Source organism: Podarcis erhardii (genome assembly GCF_964252035.2).
Source record: "Podarcis erhardii genome assembly, chromosome: 9".
Classification (NCBI taxonomy): domain Eukaryota; kingdom Metazoa; phylum Chordata; class Lepidosauria; order Squamata; family Lacertidae; genus Podarcis; species Podarcis erhardii.
Window position 1 is genome coordinate 23572989 of NC_138512.1, and position 25666 is coordinate 23598654.

The 25666-nt window shown below is 41.7% G+C and overlaps 1 long non-coding RNA gene across 6 annotated transcripts in view; it reads left to right on the forward strand.

The window, feature by feature from the left end:
• The window catches only part of LOC309349697, a 230293-nt gene that overhangs the window by 192493 nt on the left and 12134 nt on the right, over window positions 1–25666 (forward strand). The window contains exon 5 of one of the 6 annotated variants that reach the window (XR_014160100.1): window positions 7086–7401. The exons of the other annotated variants lie outside the window; for them this stretch is intronic. This is a non-coding gene — a long non-coding RNA (uncharacterized lncRNA). Of the gene's footprint in view, window positions 1–7085; window positions 7402–25666 lie in introns of those variants that run through there. 6 annotated transcript variants of the gene reach the window in all.

Sequence of the window (25666 nt, forward strand, 5' to 3'; positions counted from 1 at the left end):
ATGTGCAAGAATTACAGGATGACCCTGAGTTCTAGTGGTTTGAGAGAAAACTCATCTCTGTCCAATTTCTCTACACTGTGTGTAGTTTTATAAACCTCTGCCATGTCGCCCATTAACACACACACACACACACACACATCTAAACTAAAAGGTCCCCCATTCAGGGCTTTTTTTCAGCTGGAACTTGCCAGAACTGAGTTCCGGCACCTCTTAGGTGGGCGCCATTGCCATTCTAAGAGAACAAGGGAGGCCTTCATGGTGAGTTCTGGCACCTATTTTTCTAGAAAAATGGCACTGCCCTCAATGCTTCATCTCAGGGGTGGGAACTACAGCCCTAGGAGCCAAATGTAGCTCTCTAGACCTCCCTATGTGGCCCCAGGGACCACACCCCTCCCTGGCCACAGCCTATCTCCACAAGACGTAATCGCCACTGCACCTGCTCTCTGCCCACCTCAAGATTATGTGATAATTCATTTTGCTTGTCTGGATAGAGCTTGGGGAGATATGTGTGGTTGGAATATAGTAATGCAACAGTAAGAGTTGCATCTAGTGCTCTTTCGCCTTTTGCATCACTGTCAAGTGACTCTTGGAAGGGTCTCCATGACCCATGAGGGAACGTGTCTTTTGGTTTCCCCATGTAACCCTGAAGATTTATGCTGATATCCTAACTCACCAAATGAGTGGCTTTTGCGGTTAAATTTCTCTAGTCCCTCATTTATTTCCAAGAGCTCTACAGTTTATTTGTGTGAGGTGCAGCAATACAGTACGGGCCCTTTAAATAAAAGAGTCATTTTCCTCTACACTTTCCCCTCATAAGTAGGCCACCCAAGAGTTCCTGTTTCATATCTGTAACACGTCGATAATGCAGCAGTTTTAATTAGGTATTATGCAGAGGGGGCTAGGTCATTCATTTTAATATCAAAGTTGAAAGAAGTCTGTGGAACACTAGAGGTCAGTTTTGCATGATAATAAAATTATTTTTTCCTTGCAGGGGCAGAGGTCAGTATCCTAACTAAGGATTTTTTTTTTTAGCATTTCACGGTGAATTTCATGAATATTTATTTGTTAGGGCATATATTAGCAAGCTGGGAGAGTCTGAGCATTTACACGAAGTGTGGGTGACTAATTACAAGCGAATCACAAGGCCCAGCCAAAAAGAGATGGAAAGAACAATACTGAGCAAAAATATAGAAGCAACCTGGAGATGACTTCTCCTTAGAAGCACAGCACTGCAGATCTTGTTGGATCGTCTGGTGGCTAGCAAGTTTGTGTCAAAACCTGCTTATGAAATAGCACATAATATGATATGATATTGAATGCCCTCATCAAAGCAAGCCCACCTTCAGTGAAGTTGCATGAGCATTTGTAGGATTACGATGCCCTAGATGAAGGCCTGCCAGCCCATAAGGCAAGGTAAGGCAACCATCTCAGGTGGCAGGATCCAGAGGGGCAGAAGATCCTGATGTAGATCTCTTTTCTCCCCCATGTCCCTGACGTAACCCGTTCTGCCCTGGTGGGGTGGGGAAAACCATGTTGTGGTTCACCTCAGATGCCAAAATGTCTTCGGCTGACACTTTCCTAGGCCATATTATTTTCATTTTTTTAAAAGCCTTTTTTCTTAAAAATTAATAATAAATCCTGCTACGTTAGCTTCACTTTACATAAGTAATCGCCTTTCCACATGCACATATATGTCTGTAGCAAAATGGCATAAACCAAAATGCGGTTATGTGGCCAGAATTCATGTTACAAAGAACATAGTGAAATTTTCAGAAATACTTACTCCACACAGGCGAAGTGTGCAGGGTTGAAAGAGCAAGACAATTCTGAATGAGAAAGAGCTGCAAAGCAAGATGGTCACAATATTACTTGCAAAATGAACAAAGTAAGACAACATCACAAAATCTGTCACTACTGATGGCCATATCATTGCATATTATATATTTGCGACATGGTTTGCTTGTTCCCTGAACCTGTTTCAAGGCACTTCTAAAGCTTTAGATGAGTAGTGGCTAGAGATGGCTGGATCAGTACATTTGCTGCTTTGCATCTTAAGTCTCTTCAACTCCATTTTCTGTTCTTTTCCAAATATTTTTTTTATTAATTTTCATTCTTCACACCACACATAAAACAACATAACTCACAACACACCAAACGCTTTGCTTAAAAATATCAAATCATATTCTCACAGTTCCTCCCAAAAATTATTTCAGCGTATTGCCAATGAGATCTCAGAGGGTTATGAGCACAATCTTCTTGATGTATAAAATCCATTGAACCACATTTGCTATTTTGTTGCCTATTCACTTAGTTTGAAGAGATCCTTTCAGAAGAAGAAGAAGCTTCAAGCGACAGAATCCCCCTCAGGCTACTACTCATCATAACGGTAAACACAACTGGTTGGCCAAAGCTATGTTTGTCATTGAATTGATGGTGTTTCTGGGTTTTATCACTTTCCACAAATTCTAGACCACTCTATTACTTAGCAAATATGTTCATTCTCAAAGTGTTGCTGGCTCCCCCCCCCCCCCCCCCCCCGCTTATCAGACAAATCACCTAGACTCCTGCTTATGCATGAGCATGGAGGAAAGCTATTAAACCATTGGAAAAGGGGCAAAATTAAATTACAGCCGATTAAAATGCAACAGTCAATGCAATTGCTTTACCTTTGAGAAGGCCTCACACCTATTGCTATTCAGTTCAGCCTGAATGTACATGTTGCTGCTCCCGCTTGCTAAATGGAAATAATTGCTTGGAATTTGCAGTGTCATTAACATTGCACAGAAATGACTCTAATCTTCATGGAATTCCTGCATGATTATTTGCATTACATGCTAGCACCTTTTACATCTCTCATCATCATCCTTCTGTGCTCTTTTTGAGCTTTAGGGTCTGTAATATTCAAGACTGCTTAATTCAGAGAGTTACGTTTTAAAAAGACAACTAAAAGACTCGTAAACATTTGAAAATTGAAGGGCCCTGTTCTAGCTAAAGTTCCAGTATGCTCCTATACATGTCTACTCAAAAGTAAGCCCCACTGAAGACATTGGGGCTTACTCCCAGTGAAGTGTGCCTAGGATTCTCACAATTAAGTCCTACTAAAACCTATGGAGCTAGTCAGCTATGATTCACCTAAGTTCAAAAGTGAGGAGGGGAAAAAAATGGCCACCGGTCTTTGTTCCTGCCATCCACCTCAAGTATCAAAATCTCTTGCACTGATCCTGTTCTTACTAACCTCAAAGTCACCAGCTCAGGGAAAGTCAGGCTGCATTTTTGTGTAATCAGCCTGAAACCGGTGGCAAGCTTTATTTATGAAGACAAAATGATGTAAACAAAACCAAAAGAAGAAAATATAATAAAAATAACAAAACAACATGGATGCAAAATGAATTAGCAGTGCGATGATTTAAACCACTGTGCCTCAAAGCCACATTTTTATAGGAGCAAAAGCAAACCCGAGTGCTCATTCCCAAACTTCACATTTTCAAATTGAATAAGCTGTGCTTGATTCAGCCCTGGCTGAAATTCTAGAGGTGCAAACTTAATTATAATCTATGAGTGTTGAAAAGATGTAAATAGATGAGAAAGCAGCCTATATGGGCCGAGCTTGTGTCACGGCAAAAGTAAGCAACAACCCAAAAAAGAATTAGGGAGGCAAACTGATAGATGTATAGTTCAGTTGATCCATCTTGGCACATCATAATTTGCATTTTCCAAGTACTGGATCACAAAGCTCAGTGTACGCTGACATTGTATGTTACCTCCTTTTACAATGAGTAAATAGACTATTTGGGGAGCAAGATTATGACAGCATCATTCTGACGTCTCCCAAGATAATTTTGCAGAGGAGAAATATGTAGTTATTATCCTTTGTCAGCATATTACACTAATATGAAGATCCATTTAGATGTGATATTAAGGGCGATCAGGTGTCCTGCTTACAGAGGGCAGCCCTCTGTTTGAAAAAGTCCTCCATTAGAGTCCAGGGCTGGTTTACAGATATGGAACCACATGAAAGCAGAGTAGGGGCCTTGAAATAGTAAGAAACTATATGGAAAACAGACTAGGCATTTTAGGGCACCTTGTCACAGAACATGCTACCATGGTGAGATGTATGGTGTGTGTGATATTTGTGCTTAAATTATAGCAATTCTTATGTAATTTACACTTATATGCACACGTTAGCATTTGAAAATTTTATTCAACTTGATGTCCTTTTTGTCTGATATGCATTTCCTTTTTTCTTCCTCTTGTGATGTGACAGGGCACAGCAGCAGGCCAAGATGCAAAGATTCTTCAGACTAAAGATTCACTTTGGGAGGAATGGAAGGGAGGCATGCAGGGAGGGCTCGGTCAAATGGTGTTTAACAATATGGGAGAAGGGAGTGGGTAAAATTGATGGTGTTGTGAAGAGGAGTGAACTTGCTAACAGGGAACTAACTTAAGACTGATAACATCCAGCATCAAGGCCTGCTTGGCTGACTCTTTAATTTTCACAGGCATTCAAAGTCATCAAACAAAAAAGGGGAGGAATTTACACTCTCCTGTCACTTCAAAATTGCTTCTCAACAGAGAACGAAGAGGCTGTTTTAGGGAGAGAATGTGTGCCTTCCAAACCTGGCCTTTATACTTTTGTACACCATCCCAATCTCTGAGCAACGCGAAATTCCAGGGGTTCAGGGTTTGTGTTTCCTTTGGGAATGAGGCACGATGGAGACCGTGGTGTCTTTATGATATATGGTTTATTTACACATACAGTGGTACCTCGGGTTACATACGCTTCAGGTTACATACGCTTCAGGTTACAGACTCCGCTAAACCAGAAATAGTGCTTCAGGTTAAGAACTTTGCTTCGGGATGAGAACAGAAATCATGCTCCGGCGGCACGGCAGCAGCGGGAGGCCCCATTAGCTAAAGTGGTGCTTCAGGTTAAGTACAGTTTCAGGTTAAGAACGGACCTCCGGAACGAATTAAGTACTTAACCTGAGGTACCACTGTATATACAAGCTGAGCCTGCGATGAAGGGGGGTGGGTCACAGCATTAGCACCTCAAAGCGTCTTGTTTCTCCTGTAGCCACAACCTTGGATTCAAGCAAAGATTAGGTGTTGCTCTCAAACATTTCTCTGGCTCTCTCTCCAAATTGCTGCTTCACTTCTGATCATTCTTACTTCATATTACTGCAATTCATTCTATCTAATTGAGTGAGGGGACCCACCAGCTTGCTGTCTCACAGAGTGCCCCTTCCTTTTGTTCCCCTTAATGGCCCATCACCCATGGCTATCACCTCGAGTTTGTCAACACTCTGTTAACAAAGCCATCACTTTAGGAGTCAATGCAATTCATGTTTTGGAAAAGTCTTATGTGTCTCTACATGTCTTATGTGACAGTATTTGACATGCAAACTTTCATTACATACAGTGGGAAAGGTTTGGTTATTTGCAGGGAAACCTCGCAGAGCCTTTTTATTGATGTTCTGCTGTTGCCACTGGCTCTTATAGATTTTCTACTGAATATAATGGAACTTGTGTCAAACACTTTGGAAGCCCAGCTAATCGTTTACAAGTCATTTGCTTGTTAACCGTTGATCTTAAGGATCTGTGTTAATCGTTAAAACTTTGGCTGGCCTTGCAGCACCATGTGACCCTGAAAAACACATTTCCTTTCCTCACCTTTCATTATTTTTTCGTGGGGTATGTATTTGGAGTGGCACTGGGAACTTGCCACATTCAGCCTTATCTGGAGTCTTCAGCTTCTACCAAACAAGACAGGAGTGTTAGCACCTGCCTTGAAAGATCCAGTTTCTAAGGATTTCTGACGTATTCCACATTCGTGCATATTGCACCTTCTGGCATAATTCCACCCCCCAACTCTTTTATCTAACTTCATTTGTAGAATTGTTCCTCACAATCGTGCACGGATATCAACAAACATCGCTGAGGCTTCATTGACTCTGTTTTTAAAGGACAAGCCTCCAGCCATGCAGATAGCATTCTCATTGTTTTGAGCATTCCTCAGTGCCTTTCTTCTACCTTTTATGCCCCAAACTTATTCTTCCACGGGGAGAAGAAAATCCTACCCTGAAGTCAACTGAGCCTGAAGCTTCAGCTTTGAAGGGCTGCTATGCAGGAGAGCTAAAATACTGGTCTGGGGTACACTTGAACAGTCATTGCCAGAAGGAACTGACAGCTCCTTGTGGGGAACAGAAAAAGGTGGAGTTAATTGAGCATGGCAAGGGAGATTGAAAGCAAACAAGACATATTTCTGCTTTTCTTTCTTTCTAAAAGTAGGATTCAAGGTGAATATCAGCTAAGGCACCAGAAAGGGCTATTTTGAAGCAATAAAACTGATTAGACATTTTCTTTTGAGCTTCCCAAATGAGTCCCTACCCTTTTTACACACCAATGAGTTAACTGTCCCCTCCCCCATAGAAATCCATGGAAATTTGACATCCTTCCACAGGGCCTCCAAAACGGAGCTGTTCTGCCAGGCCTTTGGTCAGGGTTCAGCCTGACTCATTTTCTCTTTGTATAAGAACAAGCACGAAGGAGGTTCCCAGCCCGCTCATAGGTCCTTATGATATCAGTGGAAACAGTTGGTCTTGGTGAGTTTTAACCGCTCCCAGTTTTAACCTGAAGATTGCCACTTGTCCAGGTTTAATTTTAATTGTTTGAATTAATTGTGGGATGTATCTTAATTGATTGATCGCTTCTATTATGCATATCGTCTAATTTCTATGATGTTAGCCACTCTGAGCCCAACTTTGGCCAGAGAGGGCGGGATACAAATAAAAATTATTATTATTATTATTATTATTATTATTATTGGTCAGGAAAATAATCGTAGGCATTTCTCTGTTGCAATGAAATGACTCTCTCAGTATAGGTCAGTTTCTGCTACCTTTCTTTCTGTTGAGGGGCACATTCCATTTGGGTAATCTGTCAGGAACCACATGCCAGTAGAAGGTGGAAGGCAGATCCAAAAGTGTGTCGTCCACTTGCTTTCCTCTGCCTTTCTGTTGCTCCTTCACACCCTCCTCCCTCATTTTTCCCATCTTTGATACCTGTGTCCCTGGGCTTCTCTCCAGGTCTTCTACTCAGCATGTGATATGATCAGGCCAAAGCACTCATTAAACAACGTGTAGCAGACACAGAGCGCCAGTTAGATCTAGCCAGGACCCCAACTTTTATTGCCAATGAATCCATCAGGTACTCTGTCTCCCCCATGGCATATCTAACTAAACTTGAAGTCCCTAAGCATCGGAGGGCCTTTACTCTGACACGATGTCTCGCCCTCCCCTCAGCTGTCATTGAAGGTCAATATAGGAAGATTGCTTACTCAGAGAGACAATTCCCCTGTGATTCTGGATAAATAGAAACAATAGAGCATGTGCTTCTCCAGTGCCTATACAGTGGTACCTCAGGTTACAGACGCTTCAGGTTACAGACACTTCAGGTTACAGACTCTGCTAACCCAGAAATATTACCTCGGGTTAAGAACTTTGCTTCATGATGAGAACAAAAATCGTGTGGCGGCAGCGGGAGGCCCCATTAGCTAAAGTGGTGCTTCAGGTTAAGAACAGTTTCAGGTTAAGAACGGACCTCTGGAACGAATTAAGTTCTTAACCCGAGGTACCACTGTAATGGGAAATCATGTTGCCGAAAGATGGAACTCCACAGTGCCATCTGGTGTCACAGCATTATAACGCATTTAAAACTTTTTATTTTTTTATTTTTACTAATGTGGCTGAGTCCCTGGTATAGATTGTCATGTCCCTCCCTGCTCCTGTTTACACATGCAACCTGAACCCGAAAAAGAGATGCATACATGTCACTGATATACATGCGTGTCTGGGTAGACTCACAGCACAATGCTTTTCTAGTCCCCATTGAATCTAATAGGTGTAGCTGATCAGCTAGAGATAAGCTTCATGCTCAGTGGTCACTAGTCACATGAAACCCCAAAGTGAATCGAGTTCAGCTGGGGATGTGGTGTGTATATGCTGGGAAGCAGTGGCCAATAGTGGCTTTCTTGGGTGCATAGTCACATAGCAGTCGACACACATGCAACTACTTTCAAGTACTCTGTGTATTTTCAAATGGAGATGTTTTCTGTTTAGGAATGCTTTACCATTTGGAGTGGAAGGGAAGGGAAAATATAATGCCTTGCACATGTTCTGGAGATGTTCTCATGCATCATACATGGTCCACCAATAGTACACCACCAGGATTGATTTACTAAGTCTACCAGCCACATTGCAGGACTACCTGAACGCCTCATGATCTTCCTTTTGTTCTGAAGTGCAGCACAGATAGCGTTCTGTTCAAGAACATTAAGTGCTTGAGTCAGTTCAGATTATAATGTTCCATAAAATCTTGTTGTTGTTTTTAAATAATATTTATTGAAATTTTACAAAATCAAAAATACAAAAAAGCATAATAAAACAAAAAACAGAAGAAAACTCTCAAACAAAAATACAAAATACAAAATACAAAAAACAAGAAAAATGGAAAAATGGAAAATAGAAATTTAAAACAAATCCATTTTTTATAACTTTAAGCTCATCAACTTGTTTCTTTGACTTCCTCACACCTCCCCTTTTTGTATTCCCATTAAAATATTCAAATCAGCAAATCCTTATCCTAATTCATTTTTACATACTCTTTTTAACTTTTGTTGTTAACTTTATCTTCCCTCAAACCCATAAACTTTAAATTTTAGAATTTAAACCATATTTGTACTTAACACCTTCAAATCTTCTGCTAAAGCCAATTAAATCCTTTCCAGCACAATCTATTATTTCATTGATATTACTAAGAAATAAAAAGATATACAAAAGAAAGTTCTCTTATAATTTTGTCCATCGTCCCTTCCTCCTGGTTTCGGGTTATGTCAGTCCTTATTTCCCTTTAAATCTTAACCATCAGTCCGGTGTTCTAATGTCTGAGGCTCTCAAATCACTTCCAAGCCCCCTCTGCTGGCTTTCTTGTTCCTGGTTATAATACGACACTTCCTTGTCCCTTGTTAAAATCTTTCGTAATTTCTTCCCTTTCTCCTTGGGGGATAGGTCTCTGGGGAGTTCCATACAGTCGTAATCTCCATTTTCATTCATCAAATTGTTCCATTCCCCACAGTCCCACTCCCCTTTGCTGATTTTGTAATCCAAGCAATAATTGATCCGGAAGAACTTATCGTCTTGTTTCACAGTCCCACTAGAGCTAAGGATTCCCTTGACTCCAAAAGCTTGTAAACGCCCTTTGAATTCAATGACTTTAGATCTCTCACTTTGTGGTTTTTGAGGTACAATAACAATTTCTTCCATCTTCCACTGCCCTTGGATCCTTGAGTCAGTTTCCTGAGTCGGTTGTTGTGTAGTTTCTCTCTCTTCTTCTCCTGTCAATTCATACTTTCTAGCTACAGCAGCCATAAAATCCAATTTTTCATCCACCAAGTTCATATCCTCATGCAGCTGCTGCAGCAAAGCATATATTTTGCCAAGGGCAGAAAGTGGAGTTTCCTTCCTACTCATTTCTGGTCAAGGTCAAGTATCTGGTCCCACGCTGATTCTCACAGCTGTTATGTCTCCCCCTAAGGGCTGCAACAAAGAAACTGGCAAACTCCCTCTAGAGCAGTGTTTTTCAACCACTGTTCCGCGGCACACTAGTGTGCCGCGAGATGTTGCCTGGTGTGCCGTGGGAAAAATTGAAAAATTCGAAAGATTTAAAAATAAAGTATTTTATAATTTTTCATATTTCTGTTTACTTACTATTTCATAATAAAGTAATTATAAAATACTTTCTTTGTGTTTATTTGATTCCTATTCAAGAGAATTACTTTATATATAGTCAATATAGGCACAGAGTTAAATTTTTTAACATTTTCTAATGGTGGTGTGCCTCGTGATTTTTTTCATGAAACAAGTGTGCCTTTGCCCAAAAAAGGTTGAAAAACACTGCTCTAGAGGACACAGCTTCTATTTAGCCTCCATCTTTAAAATGTATCCAACAAGGGAAAATTTACTTTCAGTTTCCTGGTACTTTGTTTCCTTGCAATAGACAAAAGCAGCAGAGAGCAACATAAAAATCTGTCTGTCCAAATATAATCCGTTTTCTTTAAAGATTTCTGTCCTGACATCCCGTCCCCAGGTTTGGGGCAATGGAAATTTATGTTCCTCTATTCTTTCCCTGCAGGATTAAACAGTCATAGTTCTCCCCCCCCCTTTCCTCCTGCTGTCAAGGGGGTTTTAATGATCATAGGTGCAGGAAATTTCAATCTTAGAGTCAAATTCCAGGCTATTTAGCATGTACGATCTTTGCTTCAGTCTGTTTACAAAAAGCGGAAGGCGGACTTCCTGTTTAGACCTTCCCGCTTCGTTACCTAATTCAGAAAGTTTTTTCTTAGCCAAATCTTCCGTTTTTACTCACAGGTACTTGTTTAGAGTCCAAATGTCATCAGAAGAAAGTCAGCGCTCTCCGGCGATGGCTGTGCGGCTTCCCTCCATGAAAGTAGCAGTCGGTTTGATGCACCGCGCTGCTATTCCACTTCGCTCCGGCGCCCCAAAAAGGGGTTTCCCGGTGAGTAGGGGAGGCGCTCTTGGCGCTCTGCCGAACCCCACGTCCCCAGGCTCCTCCGCCTGGGGTTTCTAACGGGCCCCCACCTTCACTGCGGTGGGAAGACCCAGCTTTCACGGAGCCCGTTCCTCCGCTCGGAGGAACTCCGCCATTCACCGATGGCGCTAACCCATAAAATCTTGCTGCTGTGATTTCACATTTATTTTAATTTATAATTTGCCCTAAAGAACCCAAAAATAGCCCAGTGAGAACTAAATGCACTTAGTGGACTCAAAATGCTAACTAACTATAGGGGTTAGAGTGGAAAGAGAAGATGAGGAGGAATGGAATGGAATATCATGGAAAAGGCCTTGGCTGACTAGCTGGAACCCTGAACAGGACCAATCTGCGCTGCTACATTTTGTTGTAGATGAAATTTCAGTTGGCCAAAGAAGAGGAAGAAGAAGAAATCAATTCACTGAATGTGTTCCAGCCTAGTTGTCTTCCATAGAAGTTTGAATATCATTATTTTTTTTTTGGTAATTTTTTTAAAAATAATTTTTATTTATTTTTCCATGTATACTTCTTCTAACAATATATCTTTAACAGTTTTTCATATTTCGACCCTCCTCCCCTGGACTTCCCTCATACTCCTGTTTTGTTTTATTTCCATATTGTTCACCCTGCATATTGTTTCCCCAAAATTTTCTCAATACATATAGTCTTTTTTTTGTATACAGTTGTGATTGTTTACTCACACCCTGCCAATGAGTCCATTTCTTTATGTTGCCTTTTCATATATGTTGTAAATGGTTCCCATTCTCTTTTAAAGTCTTTGTTGTCCTTTTCATTTAATTTTTCTGTTAGTTTTGCCAGTTCTGCATATTCCATAAGTTTCCCTTGCCGTTGTTCTTTTGTGGGTACTTCTTCTGTCTTCTGTCTTTTTTTTTTTGTAATTGTGTCACCCCCAGATTCAAACAACACAAGACCAAAGATTTCTTTATAATGAATAGTATCCACTTCAAATAATTTAGATATCAAGATCATTACCTGCTGTATAGCAACAAGTGTTCTCTTTAACAAGCTTTCCTTCATCCCGAACGCAATGCAGGCTTCGTTGCAAAAAATCCAATTAGAGCCTGGCGGTCTTCAACTACAAAATCCACACTGTACATCTCAGGGTCCACCGGCCCACATTTTCTGACTGGCTGTGGCTGGTGAACCCCAGGGCCAGACAGCTGTTGAAGTGGGAAGGTTTTGAAGGAAATAGAACAGTTTCAAAGCGGGAGGAAGAAAGGAAGTGGGATGGTTAGTCCAGACTCCATTTTGACCTCCTGAAAAGAAATGGGTTGCTCATTATTTCACCTGTAAAGATGCTGAATAATATCTCACCAGAAGTTGGTTCCCCATCTCAGCAGGTGGGGAATAACAGTTATGCTGGCTTCCCAGGCGGTGGGTCACTGCTGCTTATACGGAGGGAGAGGGTGGGAAGGCCGGTGAGGTACAAATACTCCAGCAGGAGTGGCTGGAGACAGCACTTCGCAGGTGTATACTGCATACAAACACTCATCTGCATCTGCACGAATCAACTCACATGCAACCTTTACATACATAAACACACACATTCATTTTCTGTCTCGCTCACATACTCATATACAGTGGTACCTCAGGTTACATACGCTTCAGGTTACATACGCTTCAGGTTACATACACTTCAGGTTACAGACTCCGCTAACCCAGAAATATTACCTCAGGTTAAGAACTTTGCTTCAGGATGAGAACAGAAATTGTGCTCCGGTGGCATAGCGGCAGTGGGAGGCCCCATTAGCTAAAGTGCTGCTTCAGGTTAAGAACAGTTTCAGCTTAAGTACGGACCTCCGGAACAAATTAAGTATATAACCTGAGGTACCACTGTAGCTTCTTACAAAGTAACTGCCATCCAAATTGTAGCTACCATACCCTTGCCATATTTAGGCTTCAAACCATCCTGTTGAACCCTAAATGTGGCACAAAGGGCCATTTCAATGGGGTAGTCACAGATAGATGGGTTAACCCTATACTCCCCAGCTCTACCCCTACCCAGTGCCTCCCATGCACCTCCAAATGCACTCATGTTGCCTCCAGTAGGAGGATCTTTTGAAGCCTCAATATGGCACTGTGGGTAAAGTTTAGGGTAAGGAGCAGCAGCCGCAGGCCAGGAGGAGAGGTGTCATGGGTTGTACCCAGTCTGCAAGATGAGGAACCGCTGTTTCAGAAGGCCTACAGTGAATAATTAGAGGTGCTTCCTCTCTAGACACACACATGAGATGTTTTCGTTTGCAGAACAGCATGGGATCCAATTGTATTAGCCCAGGTGACTTCAACAGACAAGGTAAATTTTGCTATTTCTAAATTAAAATTGACTTGAGGGGAAAACAAGGCTTGACCGTGTTCTCCGATGACAGACCACCAAATTGGATGTGTAGGGAAAGGCTTTGAGCAAATGCCACCCACTGGTAGGAATTATCATCTGGTTTCCATTCTTTATTAGATATTTCACTCTAAAGATATCCCTTTCAAATGCAAGTGCTTGCTGTCTTAATGATAATAATGGAAGGTGCAAAAATGAAACGGGTAGAGCTTTAAAAATGCTAAATGCCCATTCTTTGAAAAACGATGGAGCACATTCCGCTAGTGCTGTTATGTACTGTGATGTTGTATGAACCACCCCCAAGAAGAGCACAGTTCTTGACACTCCTGTTTGAAGGATATGGGCAACACACTCATTTATTCTCAGGTGCCAAAATGAATTAATCTTTTCAACCAAGAAAAATGTGCTATGTACAGCAGTGGCAAGCACTACACAGCCATTCTAGACACCCACTCACCCTCATCATTTTGGTCCATACCAAAGCTCAAAAACCTGTTCACTATTCTGTGGCTTTGAATTTAGTCACCCCAATAGTGCCATATAAACACTATAGTCACTTTTTTAAAAAAAAAATTTAAAAATGCTTTTTAAACAAATACAAATACAATAACCATTAAATACGTGTCCAGTAGTACATCTAATGGATTATATTTTATCCATTGTCTCTAGACACAGCACTTTTTTCAAAAAAAATGTTTAGGGGTAATCTCATTTTGACTCAAGAAAACCATCACTTTATAGTTCCAATTGGGGAAAATAAATGCAATAAATGGACCAAAGTACAAAGAACATGCAAACTTTCATCAGTAAAACACCACACATCCACATTCCACACTGCTTCACACATTAAACGCCCGCTTCCATCTGAGACTCAGGAAACACCATGACAGGAAATGAGGCTGCCATTGGGGGTAGCAACGGAACTGAATTCACCATGCTAGAGAAGAAACTAAAAAATTTAATTTTTTAAATTTCTTCTCCCATTAGATTCACAAAATGTTTAGGGGTATGCATCCCCCCCCCCCAGAAAAAAGCACTGCACTTACACATTCAACATTCAAACATATTACAGTCATAACTCCGCTTACATATCCCTCCGGTTATGTAAACTTTGGGATACATAAGCGGCAAACCTGGAAGTATATTTCCAGGTTTTTTTAAAAAAAATAATTTTTATTCAATTTTTAAAACACATAATTAAAAGACAAACACATCACAAAGCACAAACAAACATAAACAAATCAAACATAAATAAATTCATAATCTTATTTTCTTGTAACTTCTTTCAATCGACTTCCCCATACCTCCCTTTCGCTGCATCCTTATTTTAGAAAGAATTTTTTTTAGCAACCCTTTAGTCAATTTATCCATTTAGTTCCCTTCATTAAATTCCCATAAATTTGTTGGTTACAGCTGTAATTCTCTGCTTCTTACCCCTTGACATCTTAAGACTCATCAATTTTACAACAGTTTTTAAGATATATTTTAAATTTCTTCCAGTCTTCTTCCACTGCCTCTTTCCCCTGGTCACGAATTCTGCCGGTCATCTCTGCCAGTCCCATGAAGTCAATCACCTTTGTCTGCCATTCTTCAAGAGTAGGTAGTTCTTGCCTCTTCCAATACTTTGCCAGAAGAATTCTTGCTGCAGTAGTAGCATACATAAAGAAAGTCCTATCCTTCTTTGGCACCAATTGGCCAACCATGCCCAGGAGAAAAGCCTCTGGTTTCTTAGAATATTTCCAGGTTTTTGCCACGTGCGCATGCGCAGAAGCGCTCTACCATCGTGCGTGCGCAGAAGCGGTTCCTTTGGTTGCAAAAACCTCGGGATATGGCCGGACCTCCAGAACGGATCCCATCTGCAACCGGTGGTACCACTGTACTTGGTGTAACCCCTCCACTGAGAAGGTCGAGCGTTTGGTATAAGAAGGTCTTGATTTTGGTCATTTACATAGTTAAAAAAAGGGGTCCACATTTCTTGGAAGGTGCCTCTATTTGTTATGTCTTTAGTTGCCCTCATGTGTCTGGTAAGATGCTCAGACCTTGCTATATCCCAGATATTATTTTCTCATAAGTTCAAGGGTATTTCAGTTTGGCTCTACCATTGCTGAGATATGGTAGAGATCAGTTTTTTTTTTTAATAAAAAAAAATAGTAAATAAACTTTAATAGGTATTTTTTGAGGGCAGGGGTAAGCTATTTGTTCACGAGGAACCTTAAAGAGATATTTTTAACAAATAACCAGAGGCTGCTTTGTGTCAGTGACAAGTAGTTCAATTGCTGCATTTGTCTGCCTTCCCCCTCTTCATTTTAGAGACTTGAAATTTAATGCTTCATTTATTAAGATGTACATATTACTCCCATTTTCCCTCGTTGCCCTTTATAAAACAGGAATCTACACCACAGATCAACTTGATCAATAGGATATTTTAATATACAAGTTTTCCGGAAGACTGAAATGGCTCCTGTGGAGACATGCTTTTTGGGGTTGGGGATACATCCCATTTCAATATTTCAGCAAGAGAGCCTTTTTTATTAGGTATTTGGTATTTACTTGGTTATGCTGTCTTTTGATCCCACCAAGCTAGGTGAAAGGAAGTTGTTTGTGGAGCCTGGGGGCAATAATACATCTAAGACTCTCTAGGATTTTATGAAAGCTCCATCTTCCCCTTTTCATTAAAGGCCAGAACAACATGTTCCACTTTCACCTCATATCCTGAAACCAAGCTGCCTCTTCTCTTCCTCTGCAAAGCAGCGGCTCCAGAGATCGAAATTTTCAGGTAAGAAGGGATTAGCAGGATCTGGGCTTCACCTCCCTGCCCCCAGCTCCATTTCCTGTGCAATTCCATAAGCTGTAGCTTAATGGTAGAGCATTTGCTTTGTCTGCAAAACGTTGTAGGTTCAATCCCCAGCATCTCCAGGTACGCCTGTGAGAAAAAACTGTCTGATATTCAAGAGAAATGCCGCTCACTATATACAATGCTAATCTAGATGGACCAATGTTTTGACGTGGTGTAAAATAGCTTCCACTGTTCCTGAGCCCTTCCCTGCAGCGGGGATTCCAGGTGATTATTGCTCTGTGAAGGGTTAACTGCAGTTCCCAGAATTCTTTGGGGGTTACTTTAAATGTATGGTGTGCACACAGCTCAAAAGAACAAGTCCCCCCTCCCAAATTATTATTACATTAGTATTAGCATTAATCTTGTGACCGCAAGCACAACCTTAAAAGAGATATGCCTTGTTTTCTCTTGCATAGCAGGGCAAAATTAATCTAAATTGCCCCCTCCTTTGACACATGCAAGCATCAAATAAAAGCAAATAATGCTTCTCACTTAGAAATTCTGGGTTTTTCCCCATATGCAAATTTTAACCAATCACTTAATTCACCAAAAGTAATACAACTAATCAGCTTAGATTTTTGTAATCTGGCAACAGTGTTAGTTTTGTAATTATGAGTGTGAACCACTTTAAGAACCGCTATGGCTGGTAAGCAGTACACAAGTGATATAAATAAGTAAATATATCCTAGTTATTAGCATTGTCTTTAAAACTAAATGGCATAATGAATGAATGAAAAACAGATAGAGGTATTCCACCCTAGACACAGAGAGATCAGTCTATTCCCAGCCTACGTCAGTTTTCAAAACCTTCATTTTAAGTCTGTCTTGTTCCATTTCCACATCATTCTGCAATTTAACTCCCCCAACACACACAAAATGTGCATTCTTTTTTGCATGTATTGTTCACAAACTGAGCATTTTGGTATGCATTTACTCTCAAACGTTTGAATGCATTTTAAAATAAAATTCATTTGTTTGTATATATGTTGTGTATTTGGGTACATATGTTTGAGCTGAGAACTGCATCTCAAAATCAGAAGTGCAAAAACTGAAGGATAACTGCGTTTTGATCCATGCATTAGTCCAGGAAGGGAAAATTAGACTGGCTAACTTAAAAAAGAGAACCAGACAAAAACCTTAAACATCCCTCTTCCCCACTAGCTATTTCTTCTGATACTGACATAATCCACTCATTCATTTCTTCCGGAAAATCCTCAGGACATTCACCCCAAGCCCTTGCATTTTTGTGCTTTTCTTGTTGTCTTCATGTTCCTTTCCCTTCTTCAAGTGATAGCATATCACAATAGTTTGCAATGGTAATATTGCAGTGCAGTCCTTGCAGGTGTGAATTGACTGTAGCACTATCCTCTCACTTAGTGAGCAGGTCACAGTGTCTGACTGTAATCTCATCTATGCAGCCCTTTCTTGCCCCAATGGCACTTGCCTGTTCCCTACTGTCACCCTTAGAAAAACACACACTTTCCCCCCGCCTTAAAAAGCGATTCCAGAGAAGTCTGGCAAAACTGACAACGCTGCTTTGCAGCTGCTTTTTAAATGGTGTCAGCCTGGACACAGGCAGGTGTTGGAGTATCAGAAGTGGGTTTCCCTTCCTCTTTGAACAGGGAATAGATAGTGCCAGTTGTCTAGGGATTAGAAACTATTCATCCTGTTCAGTAGTGATTGCACATTATCTGATCAGATCTACTACTTCTTTAAAAAGTGTCATTGTTGTTGTCTTTGTCACCTAGGAACACCCTGATGACAATGGCTGTGATCAGGGCCATCTTAAGCATAGCCGGCGCTGCGGTGCAAAGATCCATCCCTCCATCACCCCCCCCCCAGTTGTTGATCTTTTTTAGAAAAGGTTCCCTAGAATTGTTGACCTTTTTTTAGGGAGCTGACACCTGCTTACGCATTATCTCTGCTTGGGAAAAAGAAAACAGGAAACATAAACAAAGTTTTTTTAGTTGCTCATTTATTAACAATGCACCTATCATCATCATAAATCTTTATTACGGTCCAGAGACCCAACAAATCATTACAAAGCAATACACAATTCATACAGCCTACCTCCAGGTTAAACAAGCATTTAGTTCAGAATATAGGGATCATTTGTTCTTGCAACCACCGATAAAAACTTTGCCACTGCTAATGTTCTAGCATTTGTCCGGTCTTCCAATAGGAACCCGACATAGTGAGCCTCTGATTTTCCCGGGAAAGGTACCAGCATTTATTAACAATGCACCTATATATATACACACTTATACAGTGTCAGATGCATGTGGGCCAGCCAAAATCTGACAAGTCACTCCTGGTCTTAAATTGTCCAGGCAAAATGGCATAGCTTAACCTGGCACCAAAATGAGAAAAGAAATGCTGAACTCAGTCAGTAAAACACGACTCTCTTAATCTCAGGGTTGTGGTTTCAAGCCCCATGTTGGGCAAAAGATTCCTGCATTGCAAGGGGTTGGACTAGATGACCCTGGTGGTTCCCTTCCAACTCTGTGCATGGTTCTGTTATTCTGTTGTATTTGAAGGGCTGTTCACAGGGAAGATGGAGCAAACTTGTTTTGTGAGAGATGCTTGTGCTGTGATTCCTGCACTGGAGGGGGTTGGTCTAGACCAGTGTTTCCCAACCTTGGGCCTCCAGCTGTTTTTGGACTACAACTCCCATCATCCCTAGCTAGCAAGACCAGTGGTCAGGGATTATGGGAATTGTAGTTCAAAAACAGCTGGAGGCTCAAGGTTGGGAAACACTGGTCTAGAGGACCCTCGGAGGCCCCTTCCAACCGTCCAGTTCTGTGATACGATGATTAAAATGCTCCAAGAAATAAATAAACGGGCTTCTCTGCGGCAGTCACTGGAAAGGGCTCCAGGGGTGGCCATCCCACAGAAAGTTTGGTATGTATTCTGTGGCCCAAGCCCCATTCACTGGGGTGTGACCCGGTGAGCCGAAGGAGAACTCCACAGTGGCAACGGGGCTGCCCAGGAGAGCTTGATTACGTGACCGTTGTTGGAAAAACGCCCGCCGGGAAGGGTGCCAACTTCCCAAGACACCGAGGCCCCTCCAGTGGTCACTCTCTGACCGGAAATTGCCCTCAGTCCAGCAACCCCTCCATCCTGAGAGGAGCACACTCATCTTCTGGTATCCCATCACAGAAGAAAGAGACAGTCAGTAGTCTACACATTACTTTATTTATGGACTGTACACGGAGCTCTCATCTGACATGTCTGTTCTCCTGAGCAGCTAGCACAGAAATCCAACTCGACACTCACTTCACTCAGAAGCAAAAGTAACTCTCTCCAGTTACTGAGAACAATCAGAGACTTCCTGTCTCACGCTACCAGACATCACATGATGTCAACAACCATTGTGCTGCTTCTCGCAGCTGGTGAGATATAAAATTCCCAACAACCGCATGCCTGAGGGATTTAGGCAGCTTGAGGCATGTGTAGGCCGGCCACCTCAACGCCTCCCTTGCTCAGCCACAGACTCTGGGCAGGAGCCCAAGGCAGCGGAGGCAAGGCCGGGCTGTGTGCCTAGTGGGAAGCGCACAGCCTCTAGGCACGTTGAGGCGCGTTAACACCGGCCGCGCCTCAACGCCTCCCGCTCAGCTGTTGAGCAGCAGGAGCCCGACTCCCGAGGTGGCGGGGCGGCAGGTGGCAGAGGCTGCCTGGTCATTCTGGCTAGGAATGATGGGAGTTGTAGTCCAACAACATCTGGGGACCCACAGGTTGAGAAACACTGCGAGTTGGACTCCGCTCAACTCTGGACTCCCCGCGGCACCTTCGGCAGTGGGGAGCGCCCTGATTCAGCACGCCAGCTGCACCACTGGTTAGAGACGAGCCTGGCTGTGATCTGGACAATAACAAGCATACAGATGATGTGAGGCACACAGAAGTAGCTTTTGTATGTTCACGGCTGCAGCCATAAACTTGCTCACTAGCAGGTCAATTCCATCATAGGCCGTGGAGTTTATTTGCAAGCAAGCATTCCTGAAGCATTGTGCTGGCCAAGAATGATCAAAGCAGCTGCAACCATCCTTGTAGTTGGTGCTGCTGAAACATCCCAAGGCAATCTGGGAACTGCATAGGTGAAGGCTGCATAGAAAGGGCTCAAATGATCTTCTACGTGTGTGGTGTATGTGTGTGAGATTAATTTGCAGCTGACAAACAGAGATGAAAAACAGAATGGGTGCTATGCTCCCTGTTATGTTTTGATACTGTTCTCTGTTTGCCCCTCCCAACACGTGAAAAACAACTCCTATCAAATAGAGTATTCTTCAACTCCATGCAGACTTTTGGGCTGCTGTTTGGGGGTGTTTGTTGGTAAGCAGTTTTGTCACTGGGCTTTTTGTGTGTGAATCTTTATTTTACATCTTGTGACTTATGTGGAAATTGTTCAGTATGCTTGTGCATATTCTGATGTTTGATATGTTGTTTTTAACTATTTTTGTTATGCTGCAGTTAAGTGCCCCCCCATTGTAAGATGCCTTAAGCATGGTTTGATCTGTGGAAAGGTGGCATACAAATAACATTATGTATAACAACAACAACAACAACAACAACAACAACAACAACAACAATTTATTGTTTATACCCTGCCCATCTTGCTGGTTTTCCCCAGTCACTCAGGGCGGCTCCCAACAATATTAAAAACACTATCAAACATTAAAAACTTCCCTAAACATTGCCTTCAGATGTCTTCTAAAAGTCAGATTGTTGTTTATTTCCTTGACATCTGATGGGAGATCATTCCACAGGGTGGGTGCCGCTACCGAGAAGGCCCCCTGCCTGGTTCCCTGTAACCTCACTTCTCGCAGTGAGGGAACCGCCAGAAGGCCCTCAGCCCTGGACCTCAGTGTCCGGGCAGAACGATGGGGGTGGAGACGCTCCTCCAGGTATACTGGGCCGAGGCCGTTTAGGGCTTTAAAGGTCGGCACCAACACTTTGAATTGTGCTCGGAAACGTATGTATGTATACATTTACTGTTCCTACAAATCCATCCCACTCTCTCCAGTAACGATGCTGCCCTCTGAGCAAGTGCACACCTTACCTAGTTCCAGAGGCACCAACTCTCCAGCTCATTGACCTGATAATCTACACATTTTGGACTAATGTGCAGATCAGTCACATTTGCTGAGCTACCACTGGATTCCACCACTCTCCCCACCCACCAGGAAGAGATATAATGCTCAAAATACTTACTTGAAGTATTCTGCTCTTTCATTCCTTTTTAGCTTTCTGGTTGACTTAATTCTTTTCTGAGTGTTGGGGAACTCTTAATTCCCCCCTGCCGTTTTTTAAAATAAAATTTCACCCATGTGGCAGTACAGGTTGAAGTCTGGGTTTTATAGGTGCATAGATTTAGGAATCAGCTTCTAAATTTCACAATCATGCCCCATTTGAATTGTTGCGAACAGCTAAGAAAAATAAATTATCTTTACATTTATTGAAAGATTCTAGCTCTGAAGATATGCAAGATCAAAGACCGGGTTAACAATTTGCTGGAGTGTGTACACTTGTGTTCATACACCTACAATAAGGAGAATCAGCTCATTATACACTGATGTTCAGAGTCAATTGGTTGGAAATAAACTGATTTTAAATGGGTTTAATATACTCATCTAAGTTAGGTGCTGCAAATACCCAGCTCAATAAAAAAAAGAATATTATTTCACAGAGAAGTGCTATAAAGGTTTGGTTAACCACCTGGATAAAACATCAATGCTGAATAGATTAGGAATTTTTGTATTTATTTCCTTTTTTGCAATTATATGTATATGTCATACTTACTCCTTGGAAGAGCTTACAATGGTTCCTGATAGTCATGAGCAAACTTGCCTTGTCTCAATTTGGAATCAGTTTGGCATTTATGTGCTTCCTTGGAAAACTTTTTTTCTGAGAGTTCTTTCCTGGATTATCATCGATTATTTCATGGAATCATGGAATTATAGAATTGGAAGGGACCACAAGGCTAATCCAGTCCAAAATCCTGCAATGCAGGAATCTTTTGCCCAATGTGGGGTTTGAACCCACAACCCTAAGATTAAGAGTCTCATGCTCTACCAACTGAGCTATCCCATGGGCAAAACATTTGACATTACTGCTGAGAAGTGTAGTTGCCAGCACCACCCATAGGAGAGAGTTCATTGGAAATGCATTCACGCCATCCAGATAAAAAGTGAAAAGGCAGAGTTTGAGGTAATAATAATAATAATAATAATAATAATAATAATAATAATAATAATAATAAATTATTTATACCCCGCCCATCTGGCTGGGTTTCCCTAGCCATTCTGGGTGGCTCCCAACAGAATATTAAAAATGCAACAAAACATTAAACATGAAAAACTTCCATAAACAGGGCTGCCTTCAGATGTCTTCTAAAAGTCAGATAATTGTTTATTTCCTTAACATCTGATGGGAGGGCATTCCACAAGGCAGGCGCCACTACCGAGAAGGCCCTCTGCCTAGTTCCCTGTAACTTCACTTCTCGCAGTGAGGGAACCGCCAGAAGGCCCTTGTAGCTGGACCTCAGTGTCCAGGCTAAACGATGGGGATGGAGACTCTCCTTCAGGTATACTGGGCCAAGGCCATTTAGGGCTTTAAAGGTCAGCACCAACCATTGTGCTTGAAGATGTACTGGATGGAAACAGCATCTACATCATGCATACCTGTATTCGTTCATTAAATTTCTATCCTGCCCTTCCTCCCAAGGGGACCGGTTAAAGGATTCAGAGAAATTATAAGATACCAAACCAAAAAAATTATCTGGTTGGGCAGTGTAGCATCTAGAGCAGTTAACAGTAAGTTCATCACCAGTAGGGTGTTAACAATAGCCTGTTTCTGCCTATAAAACTGCTGGCGCTGCAGTTCTCAAAGACCAACAAGAATTTCATGGAGAACAAGGGGCTAATACTCAAGTGCGTTTGGGGCATGGGCTTCCAAAGCAGCCTGGTCAGTCTGTCCACTGACTTAACATGAGCAGAATCCCATTGAGCATTGGATGACAACTGATGCGTCAGGTGGGGAATGCAAGAAACTGTGCCCATTTCACAGATGTTGAGTTAAAGTGTGCTGAAGTGCCGCAGCACAAGCAGTCATGACAGATATTGCAGAATTTGGTGGTGGTTGCTAAACCACCCCTAGATATTCACTGTTGTAGATTGAAGGCATCTCTCCATCCACGATGGATGCTTAGGAAAGTAGATAGCTACTAGGATCTTATTGTCTTAAAAGTTTATTCATACCAATAATGTTGGTGTTTTAACGAAGTCAATGAAACACTTCCCCCTCTCTTTGGAGTTATTCACTTTGTCTTAGGTGGGGAGAAAACAGAGTTTAAAAATGATTGCATTGCTTTTAAGCCTGTGAAGCCATCTACTGTGTGTAATTTTACACCCTAAAAGCAAGATTAATCACATATATACACCCCCACCCTCCCCACTCATCACGCAATGCACACAGAGCCATAACTTCAGAGATATGACTGCTGTTCCTCACATACTAATCAATCTGCCCAGGGCATTCCAGCAACAAAACGTCCAGTTTTCATAGCATGCAATAAAACGAGTATGACTATTCCTATATTGAAAGGTGTTCAGAACCTATCCAAACCTAAGTGAATACTATAATCTAAAATACCTCACAAAAACTGCAAATATTTAAATCTTTCCAAATATATGGAGAATGCTTGGAACAGAAATCTCAAAGCTTTGGGTCGTAGCCAGTGCTTTACAGGAGCTTGGATTTGATATCCCACTTTATCACTACCCGAAGGAGTCTCAAAGCGGCTAACATTCTCCTTTCTCTTCCTCCCCCACAACATACACTCTGTGAGGTGAGTGGGGCTGAGAGACTTCAAAAAGTGTGACTAGCCCAAGGTCACCCAGCAGCTGCATGTGGAGAAGCAGGGAATCGAACCTGGTTCACCAGATTACGAGTCTACTGCTCTTAACCACTATACCATGCTGGCTCTTCTTCACTGGGTGCAATGCAGATCCAGTGAGGGGTGTGGCCTGAGGAGACTTCTGAGGGCCTGATAGAATGGACTGGAGAGCCACATTCAGATGGTAGATGTCTGGCAGGATGCATTTGTCTAGTGGGTCATAAACCAACGAGAGCAAGAACTGTCCATGGGAAGGAATGGGTCATGCCACTAATGTTTGAGAGGCCACAGCTCTTCCCTCTTTCCAATTTTCTAACATTTTTCAGTGTTGCTGCTTTTTTTAATATTATGGGAGGCTGACTCACCACAGAATTACATATTTTTTTTCATACCTGAAATGATTTTTGAGACAGATTGAAAAAAGGGATGAAACCCCATCAGCTTGCAACCATTCCATGAACGCTGTGGTAAATTTTGACCTTGTCAGGCAAAGACATTTGATTTGGTTTCTCTGAAAAAGATACATCCACAATATTAAATTAATTTCCTGTAAACTTCACTATTCTACATTACCAAGCCTTGTAAATGTCATCTTTATCCATCATCGTGTAATATTTTGATGTCTCGTATATGGAAATTCTCATTTCATTTTCTGCTTTTCTAAAAAGACAGGTTATTTCCCTATTAAATTACCCCTTCACAGTTTTGTATTTTATTACATTTTCTGTCTAAGGATGCACAATGGTCCTTGAAAAGTTATTAAATCTACTTAGTTACTTTCTAAATTAGTTGGTGCTACTCCTTCACCCACCCACCCCCACCCACCCACCCACCCACCCCCAATACAGCAAGGCTTGGTTTTTTAATTATTACTATTTTTGTAAATAATCATAGTGAAATGCTGTCAGATTCTGCTAGGCTCTCTTGAAGAAGAAATATCAAAGATTCATGGAAAAACATATTAACTGCTTGAATTGCAAAACAGCAGAAAACAGATAGGCTCAGTCTATGATTGAATTATTAACCAAAACACTGCAAGCAGTTAATATGAAGGATGCAATCTATGCATGTCATTTGTATTAAAGGACATCCAGAAAAACCACAGCTAGTCTTCATCAAGCAGTGTGTGCTGGATTCTCAGAAAGACCCAGATCTGCTTAGGACTGCCTTGATTCTTGAACCATCTTTGGCAGAAACTTGGGGGCAGATCAGACAATCTATCTTCTCCAGTGTCTGGAGAGGAGTGCGTCCTTGCAGTTCATAGCTGCCCGCCCAGTATGCCATTCCAGCCACCCCCACCTGTGTAAGCAAGGTATGGCATGACCACCTACTACGTACAGATATACAGTTCAGTGGGTATCAGGGACTGGGCAGAGGAGGAATGGTCCTTCCAGAGAAGAAGATGGCAGTTCAGAATTGCAACAGGGGTTTGAGGGAGATCACAGCTCAGAGGCAGATGATGAGGAAAGCTGGGCGGAACTGGCAAAATTGACATACAAACTGCGAGACAAGGACAACTTTGGCTTTAAAGAAGAATGGGAACTTTTTACAAATTACTTAAAAAAAAACCAAAATGATCTGGACTCCTTGGCAGGTTTTGAATAAACATACACAAATTTATTATTGTTAACATAATAGATAGATAATTTAAGGATCTTTACAATTTTATAATATGCAGAGAATAACATGTGTTGAAAAATCAGAGAGAAGAGTTGAGGGAAGTCTTGGGGGGAGGGGAGAAGGGAAAAAATCGGGTGTGTGAAGATGATTTGTTTTTGATAATTTGTTATGTTGAAATTCTTAATAAAAACTATTTAAAAAAAAGAGAGGAAAAGCTGGGAAATAATGGGAGAGGAGGAGGAGGAAGAAGAAGCACCATCAGGGGAGCGACAGCTGACAGACTCAGTGTCTTTAGAAAGTATTCCAGACCTCCCTCTCCCAGAACCCCACGGGCCTTGAAAGTAGGAGAGCTCAAAGACAG